Source organism: Leptonychotes weddellii, chromosome 9, assembly GCF_054177405.1.
Source record: "Leptonychotes weddellii isolate Sample4059 chromosome 9, ASM5417740v2, whole genome shotgun sequence".
NCBI classification, from domain to species: Eukaryota; Metazoa; Chordata; class Mammalia; order Carnivora; family Phocidae; genus Leptonychotes; species Leptonychotes weddellii.
In genome coordinates, this window is record NC_138377.1 from 69,590,954 (window position 1) to 69,604,952 (window position 13,999).

A 13,999-nucleotide genomic window follows, 5' to 3' on the forward strand; every position below is an offset into this window, starting at 1 on the left:
GCCAAACTGTGGAAAGAGCCGAGATGCCCTTCAACAGATGAATGGATAAAGAAGATGTGGGCCATATTTACAATGGAATATTACTCAGCCATCAGAAAGGATGAATACCCAACTTTTACATCAGCATGGATGGGACTAGAGGAGATTATGCTAAGTGAAATAAGTCAAGCAGAGAAAGTCAATTATCATATGGTTTCACTTATTTGTGGAACATAAGGAATAGCATGCAGGACATTAGGAGAAGGAAGGGAAAACTGAAGGGGGGGAAATCGGAGGGAGAGATGAACCATGAGAGACTATGGACTCTGAGAAACAAACAGGGTTTTAGAGGGGAGGGGGGGAGAGGGGATTGGTTAGTCCGGTGATGGGTATTAAGGAGGACACGTACTGCATGGAGCACTGGGTGTTATACGAAAACAATGGATAGTGGATCACCACATCAGAAACTAATGATGTATTGTATGGTGACTAACATAAGATAAAAAAAAAAAAAGAAAGAAAGAAAAAAAATACCAAGATAGTAAATTAGATGCAGTATTGCCTTTTTAGCTCCCCCTATCTTAAGCATTAGTCATTCAAATAATGTTGAAATCTTTTATTAGTAATTATATTAATTCCACTTGAATAGATCTTCATTTCATGAGTCACTGTGCACCCTTATTTTCTTCTTAAATAATTTTAATGAAATAAAAAAAAAATGTCCATGGGTGAGCACTTGGGTGGCTCAGTCAGTTAGGCATCTGCCTTCGGCTCAGGTAATGATCCCAGGGTCCTGGGATCCAGCCCCCGCATCAGGCTCCCTGCTCAGTTAGGAGCCTGCTTCTCCTTCTCCCTCTGCCTGTCGCTCATCCTGCTTGTACTCTGTGTGTGTGTGTGTGTCAAATCAATCAATCAATCAATCAAATCTCTAAATAAGTAAGTAGGTAAGTAAGTAAATAAATAAATAAATAAATAAATAAAGTGTCCATGGGAAAAGCATCATAAACACATTCAAAAGACAAATAGCAAGTTGGGAAAAAATAATTTGTAAACACGTATTAATAGAACAAGGCTAAACTGATAAGAACAGATACTACACTGACATGTATCATATGATCTCACTGATATGAGGAATTCTTAATCTCAGGAAACAAACAGGGTTACTGGAGTGGTGGGGGTGGGAGGCATGGGGTGGCTGAGTGATAGACATTGGGGAGGGTATGTGCTATGGTGAGCGCTGTGAATTGTGTAAGACTGATGAATCACAGACCTGTACCTCTAAAACAAATAATACATTATATATTAAAAAAAAATAAGATAGTAGGAAGGGAAAAATGAAGGGGGGGGAAATCGGAGGGGGAGACGAACCATGAGAGACTATGGACTCTGAGAAACAAACTGAGGGTTCTAGAGGGGAGGGGGGTGGGGGGATGGGTTAGTCTGGTGATGGATATTAAAGAGGGCACGTACTGAATGGAGCACTGGGTGTTATAGGCAAACAATGAATCATGGAACACTACCTCAAAAACTAAGGATGTAATGTATGGTGATTAACATGACATAATAAAATTAAATTAAAAAAGAACAAGGCTAATGTTCTTAATATGTACAGAATTTATAAAATTAATAGTAAAATTACCAACAATCCAATGAAACAATGGGAAAGGAATATGAACAGTTTACTGAAAAGATAATCCAAACAGCTCTTTTTTTAAAAAAATATTTCTTTGAGAGAGAGAGAGAGCATGAGCAGGGGCAGAGCAAGAGGGAGAAGCAGACTTCCCATTGAGCAGGGAGTCTGATTCGGGACTCAAGCCCAGGACCCTGAGTTCATGACCTGAGCTGAAAGCAGACACTTAACCAATTGAGCCACCCAGGCACCCCTGTCCAGACAGCTCCTAAAAAGATTTTTAAAAGCTTAATTTCATTTATAGTAATAGATATGCTATTAACTTATAATGGGAAACCACATATAAAATTTTATACATCCTAATGCTAGTGAGAATGTGGGAAAATAGACACTTTCATACATTGTTTTAGTGTGAGTCAAAATTGGTATAATTTCTGCAGTGGCCATTTGACAATTTGTTATAAATTTAAAATACACATATCTTTTGGCCCTGAAATTCCACTTCTAAAAATTGTTCTACAAATATACTCACACAAATGAACATATATGTACAAGATTTATTGTAGTATTTATTAGAATAACAAAATACTGGAATCAACCTGAATATCCATTAATAGAGAAGTGGCTAAATAAATTATGATATATTCATACAGTGGAATATTATGCAGCCACAAAATAACACATTTTGATATGAAGTGAACTAAGTGAAAAAAGAAGATCCAGAATAGAGTGTAAGGTATTATACATGCATGCACATATCAAATATCTGCCTGATGTAGTACATGAAATCTCTTTGGGGCACTAGATAAGAGTCTGTTAAAATTGTTGCCTCCAGGGAGGGTAATTATGTGGCTGAGGAGAAGAGGTGTAAGGGTGTATTGGTTTGTGAGGGCTGCCATAACAAAGTACCACAGACTGGGTGGCTTAAATAATACACATTATTTTCTCACAGTTCTAGAGGCTTAAAGTCCCACATCAAAGTGTTGGCAGGTTTGATTTCTTCTGAGACCTCTCTCTTTGGCTTATAGATGGCCACTTTCTTGTTGTATCCTCACATGGTCTTTCCTTTGTGAGCATACGTTCCTGATGTCTCATATGTATCCAAATTTCCTCTTCTTAGAAGGCCACCAGTCAGATTGGATTCAGGCCTATCTGAATGGTCTCATTTTAACTTACCACCTCTTTCAAGACCCTGCCTCCCATTCAGAGGTACTGCAGGTCAGAACTTCAACAGATGAATTTTATGGAGGGGACCATAATTCAGCCCATAACAAAGGGTGACTTACTTTTCACGGTAGTCCCATTTATACTTTTTGAATTTTGTGTCAGATGATGTTATACCTTGTGAAAAATAAATAACTTCAGAACAACCGTCATGGACCAAATGTTTATGTCCCCCACAATTCATATGTTGAAACCCTCATATCCAGTGTGACGGTGTATGGAGATGGGACTGTAATTAGGTCATGAGAGTGGGGCCCACGCAATGGGATTCGTGCCCTTCTGTAAAGAAACACACAAGAGAGCTAGCCAGCTTCCATGTGAGGACATAGCAATATGGCAGCGGTCCATCAGTGAGGAGGCAGGCTCTTACCAGACACAGCATCTGCTTGTGCCTTGATTGTAGACTTCCCAGCCTCCAGAACTGTGAGAAATAAATGTTTGTTGTGTAAGCCATCCAGCCTATGGTATTTTTGTTATAGCAGACTGAATGGATGAATTCACTGAGATAATGACCCTATAATAAAATATATCAAGTTGAAATTTTGCCTTCCTATTGGCCCAGTAAAAGAGGTTTGAATACAATTTGGTGTGACTGTTAATTTGAATATTAAGATATTAAGATAAACTTGAATATAGATGAGGGTCAGTTTAGGATATATATATATATATATATACACACACACATATATATACCTGAATGCATGAAAAAGATGATTTACTCTATAAAGTATTTACCATATGATTCCTTTAAAATAGAAAGCTTTCAATATGATTCATTTTGCAGAAGTTTTCAGAAGTACTTCATTGCGTAAGAGAATTACACCTGAACGTTTTTATTAATTTACCAATTTAATACTGCCAAAGTAATATAACAAGATTTTCATGTAGAACAATTTTCATTCTTTGACATTCTATTCTCTCTTGAGTTACATAGGTTATGTATCTATTTAACAGTGAATTCACACTTCCATTCGAATAGAATTTAAAATGGAATGAACAGAAATACTCTTAATGCAGTAGCCATAAAAAGGCAGTTGTATATATTACTCACAGATATTGCATAGTTACCACGATAATCTAACTACTATATGCTTCCTCTAAGGTTTTAAAGAAAAGCATGAACAGTCATCTTTCTGGTTTAAGTATAGTCATGTCTAGAGGCAAGGGGCTATTTGGGTGGTTCCTAAGATCCCAGGCTGCCATGTGATTACTGTAGCAACAGTTGTAAAAAGAATACAAAAGGTACACCTTCTGTAAAACTTGTTACTAATTTGGAATTTTCACAAAATGAATACCATCTATTAAAATTATTTATTTTCATCTATTAAAATTATTTGTTTCATAAGGTAAATATAGGACTACACTAAATGTTAATGGAAACAATGTGCCATCGGAGGAAGATTAATCACTGACTTTTCATGATAGTTCTTTAAAATCTAGACTTCTTCATTACTATCTCAAGAAATTACAGACATGTTTATGTTTTCTAGAGCTACATTTTATCAAGCCATGAACTAACTAGCATTTACCACCAAGAATGCAGCTTATGGAAGAACTAGTTTGCAAATAGTCTTCTCAGTTGTGTGATGTTTAAGGTACCTACCTGTAGAAACATTCAGTTGTAACTAAATCAAAGAGCCATTTCTCTTAGGGATGGGTAACTCGTCCTCAAGGAAACTATAGTTTTTGAGTGATGACAGTCTCATAGAGATTTTTTACAAAAACATAAATACACAGCCCATCTCTCCCCCAACTCCATGACTCCCACCTCACACTCAACAAGAACATTTGTTTATAACATAGAAGAAAGCTGGATTAAGTGTTTTGACAGTAGACATAAATTTGCCCTTAACTCTGCAAGCTAGAAAATGCTGCAGGAATTCTAGACTTAAGAAAATATTAAGTCCAAATAAGATTACAAGGTATATGTTTACTTTAACTTGGACTGTCTAGTGCCAGATTTCTTCTTTTTGGGAGAATTAGACATCCTTTCCCAAAGAACTGGAATCATACTAAATGTCAAGAGCCCGGCCAGAAAGATAAGTTTTGTTGAATGACATCACCATCAGCATATTATGATAATGTAGGCATTTTACTACATTACTGTCACACTCAAACCATGCATTAACAATGTCTATTTTGGGATACAGTCTACATGTTAGAATACATCACATTTCTGGTGTTCTGCAAATGAAAATAATATATAAGGTCAAACACTTCAAAATGATGCGCCTGATCATTGGTGTAACAGAGATGAGTCCCAAACTAACATGTTCAAGTACAACAAATACTCTTGTTGCTATAGTGTAATTTCTGATGTGTTCCTTTAGTTACAAAAAAATAGAGGAGCAATATTTTGAGACAGTAGGTGCCATAAATTAGGTGGTGACCCTTTGTTCCTACAAAAGTGATATTTTTCCATCTGCTGGCTAACAGCTTATGCGTACAAACAGCAGGTTTCCCAAATGCCTGCTTAAAAGTTTCAGGATGGTATTTGTTGTGTCATTTTACTTCACTTATAGAGATTGCTATCTGAATCTGCCTTTTGTAGCAAAAAAAAAAAAGCAAAACTGGAATTATCACCCTCTCAGCTGTGGGGTGTGTGTGTGTGTGTGTGTGTGTGAGAGAGAGAGAGAGAGAGAGACAGAGAGAGATTTTTTTCTTCCTTTTAGTGTCCCTTTATTTTTCCTTTGGCTTGGTTTCTTGACTCCCTAGAAGCCATGACCGTGTTCTTCTCTTACCTTCCTGTTTTCTGGTCCTAGCTTAGGCGTCCAGTTTCTAGCTATGTACATATCCTCTGCCAGCTATTGGTCTTATATTAGGGTTTGTGTGTGTTCCCTTTTCTCCTACCAGCACCCCATGTGGACCTCCTTGATTGCCCGGGGATACTGGGTTATGTCTCTAGGGTAAGCCAAATACAGAAGTCAGCATAACTCACTCCTCACTGGCAAAAAGTGACACTTATTTAACCTCATATATACATATGGAGTTTTGAGGGCTAAATGCAATTTACACTGAGAAAATTCATCATCATACTTTCTGCAAAAGTGCGAAATAATCTTCGCAGGAGTCCCCATGACTGAGGGAGTGGTCTTGGGAGGAGACTTAAGACTTGCTTTCTTGCCAGCTTTCTGTTCTTCAGCAAACTTTTTCTTATGAGAACTAGAGTAATGTAGACCTAAGGGAGATGGGTGGGCATATAAGTGATGTGAATTGACTGAGGATGCAGAATGAAAGCAAAAACAAAACACACAATGGTAACGACAAATCTTATTGAAAGATACTGAAAAGTACCTAGGATATAAACAACGTAGCAGAATTAGGAAGAAATTTACTTTTTGAGACTCTCCCAAGGGTGCACCTGTCCAAAGATTATTTGGTATAATGAATCCACTGTCTGAAAAAGCACATTTTTTTTAAAGATTTTATTTATTTATTCATTAGAGACAGAGAGAGAGAGGCAGAGGGAGAAGCAGGCTCCCAAGGAGCAGGGAGCCCGATGCGGGACTCGATCCCAGGACCCTGAGATCATGACCTGAGCCGAAGGCAGACGCTCAACCATCTGAGCCACCCAGGCACCCTGAAAAAGCACATTTTTAAGTTTTCCTTCAAATTTATAGTTTTAAATAAGCTTTCAAGATAACAGGCTATTCTTCAAATAATTCTTTCTTGCACTGAGTTTTTGGCAAGGAGCTCCATTTGGTCAAAGGACTAGCAGTTTCAGCAGAGTTTCTGAACATCCTGACTCTTTATTTTGTTAAACCTGGCCTCACTCCTATCCGGGGAGGTTAATCTGGCAAACTCTTACAATAGCCTTATTCCATTAGACGCTCTCTGAGCTCAGCATGCAAAAAAACACTTTGGGGTTGAACTGTCTGATTTTGGTCCACGTGAGACTCAGTAAAGTTGATTTTCCTACTCATAACAAGACTGTGTTTTCAGGGAAAAAATGCTTGGAGCTGGGCTAATTTGGTACTTTTATTTCTAAAGTATTTTTATTCAAGAAGATAGTAAAGCTGAGCCTTTCCTTCTCCCCTTTGTACCATCAGCTGTATTTGAAGTCGATTTTAATGTTGTTTTTACCAAGGGTCCACCTTCAGACAGCAGCTTTCATCACCAGGCTGGAGCCCTCGTTCAGCATTTTTAGAGCAGTCAGGGGTGAGGCCTTCCCACTCCCAGAGCCCCATTAATAAATGGAGAGCTAGCTCTGCGGCCACTGGCCACAGCTCCCAGCGCAGCCACCCATCACAGCATGGTAGTAAATCAGCCCTGCGTGTTTTCCTAATTTTAGGTTTGGTCTGACTTAATCCATCTAATAGGAAAAACATCTGGTCTCATTTTACTTTTAATCTGTTCTTTACATCAGGAACCTTATCGCCCTGGGACCAAGTAGTAACAAGAGATCGGTTCTTGTACCTGGGCATGGCTGTGTATGGTCCATGCCTAATAAGGGCCTGCTTTCCATTTATGCTTCCCAGTCCTTTATAGGCCTTCATTAACAATAAAGCATTGACATCACAATCAGTTTGGGATTGTAAATTCCCCGATTAGTGAAAAGCCTGTGTTGTGACACATTTTGGGTTAAGGGGAGCTGGGTATATAATCTGGGGTGAGGGAGCTGGTTAAAGTAATTTTTAAGTGATAAGTTTGCAAAGATCTGAGTATTTAACAGCCTTTCTGTTAAGGATAAATATTCTAAAGTATTGCCTCTGAGTTGAGTTTTATTTTTATATCGTCGTATTAAGGCATACAAAATATTATTTTTAAAATGCATGGAAATATCTTAGAGGAAGCAATAAAATACTGTCATATGGAGTCAGTTTAGTTTCTGTTTATATTAGGCATGCAAGATAGCACAGCGTATTTAACTCTTTTGAAAGAACCATAAAATAGCTCCATTTTAACACTTTTGACTAGAGTTAGAAGTGGTTCTGGGTTTTAGAAATCATTTAAATGAAAAGGGACCAGGGGTCATTTGGTTTCCCAAATAGCATTTTCCACTTTGTTTACCTCAGAAATGGTATTCATTTCTGATTCTTTTTCAATTTTCAGCTCTCCTTCTTCCTGATGCCCTACCTTCCAGAGCTCTTTCTCTCCCTCTTTTGTTTTTGAGAGAACTTTCGATATAGTGTGAAGGTGGATTTTCTGATTGAGCTGAGATCAATTGTTGCAAAGGCACCAAGCTCTCCACCTGGCTTTCTACTCCTCTGAATTAGTTTTAGAAAATCATGGACAACATGAGGTAATAGCAAACTCTCTAGGAATTAACTTCAAATAGCCCCCGGCCTAAAAGCTCTTCCCAAATCTACAGTATGTTAGGGGACTTTCACTCCCCAAAGTAATGTAGCTGTTTATGCACTCCTGCCTCTGAGTTCCTTTTAACTGGGGCCTGAGGAGGAGTGCACAAGCAACATTACTTCGGCAAGCAGGAATTAATTATTGAAATCAATTATTGCGTCTTTCCGATGGCTGCAGTCAAGTCCTCAGTGAGTTGACATAAAAAATACTTGTCTCAATGGCTGTCTCTGTGAAAAGAGATTGAAATAAATCAAAAAGAAAAGGGAATGACTTTCGACTTGGTTCCCTTCCATCTCTTAGGATTTCTCAAAAACTTTACTAGTTGGGAGTTGAAAGCAGAAAAGATTTTAACTCTTTTTTTCCCCCTATGAATGGAGAATTCTGTTTTCTACGTAGTAAAAGGATTTTTCTCGTGATGTAGAGTTGTTTTATATTTCTTTTTTACAAGATTTTATTTATTTATTTGAGTGAGAGAGAGCAGGTAAGCGGGGGCGGGGGAGCGGTGGTGTGGAGGGACAAAGGGAAAGGAGGAAGCAGGCTCCCCGCTGAGCAAGGAGCCCGAGATGGGGGGCTCCATCCCAGGACCCCTAGATCACAGTCTGAGGCAAAGGCAGATGCTTAATGGACTGAGCCACCCAGGTGCCCCTGTTTTGCATTTCTGATGTGGATAAGTATTGAAACTGATTTGAAAGTGGTGCCAGCCTTGCAAGTTTGGTGCTGCCTGAAGGCTAAACCAGCATCTCTTGAACTTGCTGCCCATGTTACTTGTCTCCTAATCTTTACCAGGCATGTTCTCTCCCATTTCCATTTGTTTCTTTTGGAAACATTGAGAATTTACTTGGCAGGCGCTCTCTGATGTGCAAGATAGTTTACCATTAACAGACTTTTAATATATAGGAATAATATGGGTGAACATTTAAAGGGAGTATTTCACAGGGCTCTCTGGAAACCTTATGAGTAAGAAAAGTTCATGATGAACACACTTCCATGAATTTCAAGAACGTGAATGACTTGCAATAGCCTTTCTAATTGGAAATAGTATGATCCTTAGAAAATAAAGGAAGATAGAGTCTGAGATTGGAATATACCTGTATTCCCTAGTGCAAATTAGCCACTAAATAGCAGGCAAAACTTGAGGTCTCCACCAAGCTTGAGGCCTACTGACATTTGAAACTGCAAGAAAAAGGAAGTGCTTTTGAGGCAGACATTAAGAGAAATCAAGAGATTTCCCCTTAGAACAGAAAGGATTCCCCTGGCCCAGGAGGAGGAGGAGGAGGAGAGATACAGAACAGTAATGAGAGTAGAGAGGTCAGTAAACTCCTGAGAAAGGGGTTCAGCAGACTGGCCAGGTAGTATCACCTCAAGGAGGGGATGGCCAAAATATGCACCTCAGTGGCCTCACAGAGATGCCCAGGCAGTGCCCTGCAGGAGAACCCACTGGTCCAGGGAGCCTTATGGACAGGACTCTGGGACAGGCCAACCACGAACTATGTGACTGCCAGCCATCACTCCCTTCCCTACATTCCCCTACTCACATGTCTTCAAGTGACCCTGGCCCTATGTAAATCTCCTGGGACTTAACCAATGTTGTAAAAGAGGGGTGGGTGTCCCCCCCAACAGTGAGATTAAATTTTCTGCTAATGCCACAGAATCAAGGGGTAGGGTTTGAAAGAGAAATGAGGTTGGCTTATAGAAAAATGAGATCATGTCTATTTCTTGCACCCTGAATTTCTGGACTATGATTTCTACTGTTTTAAATTCTATCCTTAATTTATATCCATTCAAATTGTCCCTGAATCTCTACAGCTCTGGACTGCCATATGGCTTGTCTCCTTTCTGCTGTCCTTCTTTTGGAGCTCACTATTAGCAGAGACCGTGGCACCTGAAAATTATTGCTATGTAATCTGGATTCTTAATAGAAATTCCAGGAAGCTCACTTCTGGGCAGCATATGTGAATTGAAGGGAAATAAATATTCTCTTTTTCGGGGTCAAGAAGAGTCATGAGTAATTTAATATTGGTATCCTCTCTTGTCTCTTGTCCTCTTTGGAGCCAGTGACAATGATTAGGGACAGGTTTCCGTCTCTTGTCTTAGTACCTATATGAGAATGTGCAATTTCCCATTCTTTTTTCTTTAGCTGTACTTACTGAATGGACAGCTCTTTTCCTGCTTTTTCTCTTAGACCTCAATTACTGATTCATATAGCCAAAAGAATAGATTTAACAAATATTTAATGATTCCCACTGTGTATAGTACTGCTCAGAGCCTTGCCCTAGAAGTGATGGATAAAATAACACAAAATATTGAATAGGGTGGGAGAGAGGCTGAATAAAGAGGGAAGATGAGTGATCTGTATGGGCTGAGTTCAGAAATAACCCTCATCAAAGCCACCACAAGAACATTAGGGGATGTCAAGAGGCTAGGTGTCAAGGTAAGAGCCCACACTAAGTTAAAATTTCTAAAGCTGGAAATTTGAATTCTGATTGATGTATGAAATTATTCAATCACTTGCCGTGGCTTCATTTTATTACACCAACCTTTCCCCAGAACTGCCTATTAGAAACAAAACAAAACAAAATAAAATTGTTGCTAAGATTTTCTTTATTAGGGAAGTACCTCAGAAGTATGTTTTCTTCCTGTGTTTGGGAATCCAGCACTTAACTTGGTATCTTGCTTGGGTTCTATAGAAGCAGAGCCTGAGACAGGAATTTGGGTACACATTGTTTATTGAGAGAATGCTCTTAGGAGAAAGGAAGAGAGGAAGTAGAATATGATGGGGAAAGGATCTCAGCAAGGATGTGGCTCTCAGCTTGATTCCACAGGGAGTTCTGAAGCATGTATTGTACCTTAGATTTGGTCTCTCACAATGAGGTAAGAAGCTAACCTTTTGTACCTCCATGTGAATTAGTCATTGGGTAAGGATTGCTCATTCCCTCTCCTATGAGTGTGTGTGTGTGTGTGTGTGTGTGTGTATGTGTGTGATTTCCCAGGTGTAATGGCTCTCTTTAAGTCAAAGGCTATTTCCCAACACTCATAGCAGCTTACATTGACCCAATGAAGGGGATTTAGGCAGACTGAACAGCATTCACTGTATTTGGGATTCCCCATTTTAATATCTTTATTATTTAAAAAAACTTTCTAAATTTAAAATGTTTAATATTAAACAAATATTATTTTAGCATCTTTAATAATTTTAACATCTTTCCTATTTAATATATGAAATATGGGGCGCCTGGGTGGCTCAGTTGGTTAAGCAACTGCCTTCGGCTCAGGTCATGATCCTGGAGTCCCAGGATCGAGTCCCGCATCGGGCTCCCTGCTCGGCAGGGAGTCTGCTTCTCCCTCTGACCCTCCTCCCTCTCATGCTCTCTGTCTCTCATTCTCTCTCTTGCAAATAAATAAAATCTTAAAAAAAAATTAATATATGAAATATGCATTTCATATTCTGATACTTTCTTAGAATTAACTCATTTAGCTATTCAGTGGATTTCTGTTGATAAGTAATTGAATTCTATAGTGTTCTTAAGCAATATAAATATTAATAATCCTAATGTCAAGTTACTTTATAGCAAGGGATGCTAGAAATAAGTTACATGTCTACATTTTAGGGATTCCTTCCTCATCCCTATTCACCCAGAAAGTATTAATAGATACGTGCTTTCAATGCAAGAAATTGTTTTTGTTTTACCCAAACTTTTCCAGAGAATGAAAAAATAATCTTAATAAACAAAGTGGTAGGAAGAATAAATGAGAAAAAGTAGAATTGGTATTTAGAAAACAAGAGAACAGTGGTAGTATTATAAGTCCATTATTTGGAACTGCCTTTTTCTATTTGGACATCAGTAATAAGATTTATAAATGGCTTGGTAACCCCAAATTTCTTACAAAGGCCATCACTGAGTATTATTAGCCAATAGGTATAGAGAATATGCATTTGGTGAAATTAATAGTTGTTTTTTTATTTCTTATAAGACCACACAAAATATGGATTTCAATCTGGCAGCATTAAGAAAGAAGAGGGAAAAGGTCTTGATTATAAGAGATCATAAATCACCATGAATTCTTGACTTGGTTCTTCTCTACTCTCACCTCAACAGGCCATTCGGACTTATGCAGGAAAACACAAAGCTCTTCAGGTTGAAATTTATTATTTTCCCTTCCAACAATGACCAGGTAAGAATCTTTGTACATCAGATACTGCTACTAAGGATTTGCACCATTTGCAGATTTGAAGAAGGATTCATTCCACACTGTGGGGGTTAATGCTTCCTCAATGGCTGACTAGGAACCATTTGAAGAATTTGAAACTTGTTATTTTCACATTGGTACTGTACATATGTCTCCAGAGTGTAGGAGCTTCATAAACAACACATTTTGATCTGAGCAGATAGATGTACTGCATCTCTAGAGGTTAGGAAGTTCATTATTACAGACAGCCCACCTAACATCCATTTGGTTAGACTCCATTAGGTATATTAAAATACAAAGCGAAATGTCTGAATGAAAAGTTTATTTGGTGATCAGCAGGGCATTCACAGCTCTTCCCGACGAGGAAAACTTTAGTCTCGATAGCGGTGGCCACATTCAAGTGATATATATTTGTAATATTGACTACTGTGTGGGTACTACTGACGGCTTTTACTGTTCCTAAAATAAATGTCTTCTAGCAGCACCTAATAGACATGATCTTAACCATTTTTATATTCCAGGGAGGGACTAATGTTATTGTCCTTATAGGGTAGAAAGGAAATATGGAAGCAGACAAAGGGGATACATGGTATTCTTACATGCTTTTGATTCATGTTTCACCTACATGGTCACTCTGCTCTAGCAGAAATGATTCTGTACTTCCAGGGGGAAAAAAAAGTCCACTTTAGGATTAGCCAGACAGCAAATGACATCCCTTAAAGCAAAGGGCTTAAAGAGGAAATTATGAAATATATTAAATTTCTCTCAAATGAAATATGACTCCTAGGATGGTGATCAATTTTTAGTTGAGAGGTAGTGAATGGAGGTTAAATCACGAATTCCCACTTTCCCTTGTGATCATCAAATCAGCACTCTTAAATTATCTACTTTAAAGGCTCAAAGTCACTTGTTGTTTTATGCTTCTCCCATGTCCCTGGTGCTAGCATATTAATGAGTAGCAAGCTGCCAGATCAATAAACGTGCTTAGCTGCTTGCCATTAAAATTGATCTGTACTACCCTTCCGATTGACGTCATATCCAGCTGTAAATATCATCAAGTAAGCTGTCAACTCATTTTCATTATGAATGTTTTTCATTTCAAAAGATGGACTTCAGTTGGACAGCATGTTAGGATTTTTCTTCATTATTTCTGACATTTCCCCAATAGCATCAAGTGCATCTTTAAAGGGAAATCAGGATTGGCCAAGAACTTTTGAAAAGAAGGGGGAACTGACAACAGCGACAACAACAACAACAACGACGACCAAACAAAAAAGACAACAACTACAGACAAACATCTTTGCAAGCTAGAATGTCATATATTTCTAAGAGAATCAAAAGTAGCAATGCTTGGATGATCTTTTTCACATGTGAACCAGGCCCAGGAGGCCTTTATGAGCATCTGGGTTTACATAAAGAAAATTGTAGTGTTATATTCTTGGAAAGATACATCTTCAACAGAGCTTACCATTGCAACTTCAAAGGTATATTTATGTGATATTGACCAAAAATGCCCCCTGAGAAAAATTCTGGTTATTGTCTGTAAACCATTTTGAGAATTAGTGTCATATGGTGGTGAGGGTACATACCTGGGTGTCCATCAGTGTGAAAATCCTGGAAAGGTCACAGTTTTTCTAATAGAATGTTAAACTTACCATGTTAGCTCAGTTTCTCAAGAAT

General features: G+C 38.4%; 1 long non-coding RNA gene across 1 annotated transcript in view; it reads left to right on the forward strand.

Moving 5' to 3' along the window:
* Positions 1–13,999, forward strand: part of LOC145723277 (uncharacterized) — a 248,758-nt gene that overhangs the window by 16,886 nt on the left and 217,873 nt on the right. The window contains exon 2 of the long non-coding RNA XR_014148202.1: positions 12,229–12,304. This is a non-coding gene — a long non-coding RNA (uncharacterized LOC145723277). The remainder of the gene's footprint in view (positions 1–12,228; positions 12,305–13,999) is intronic.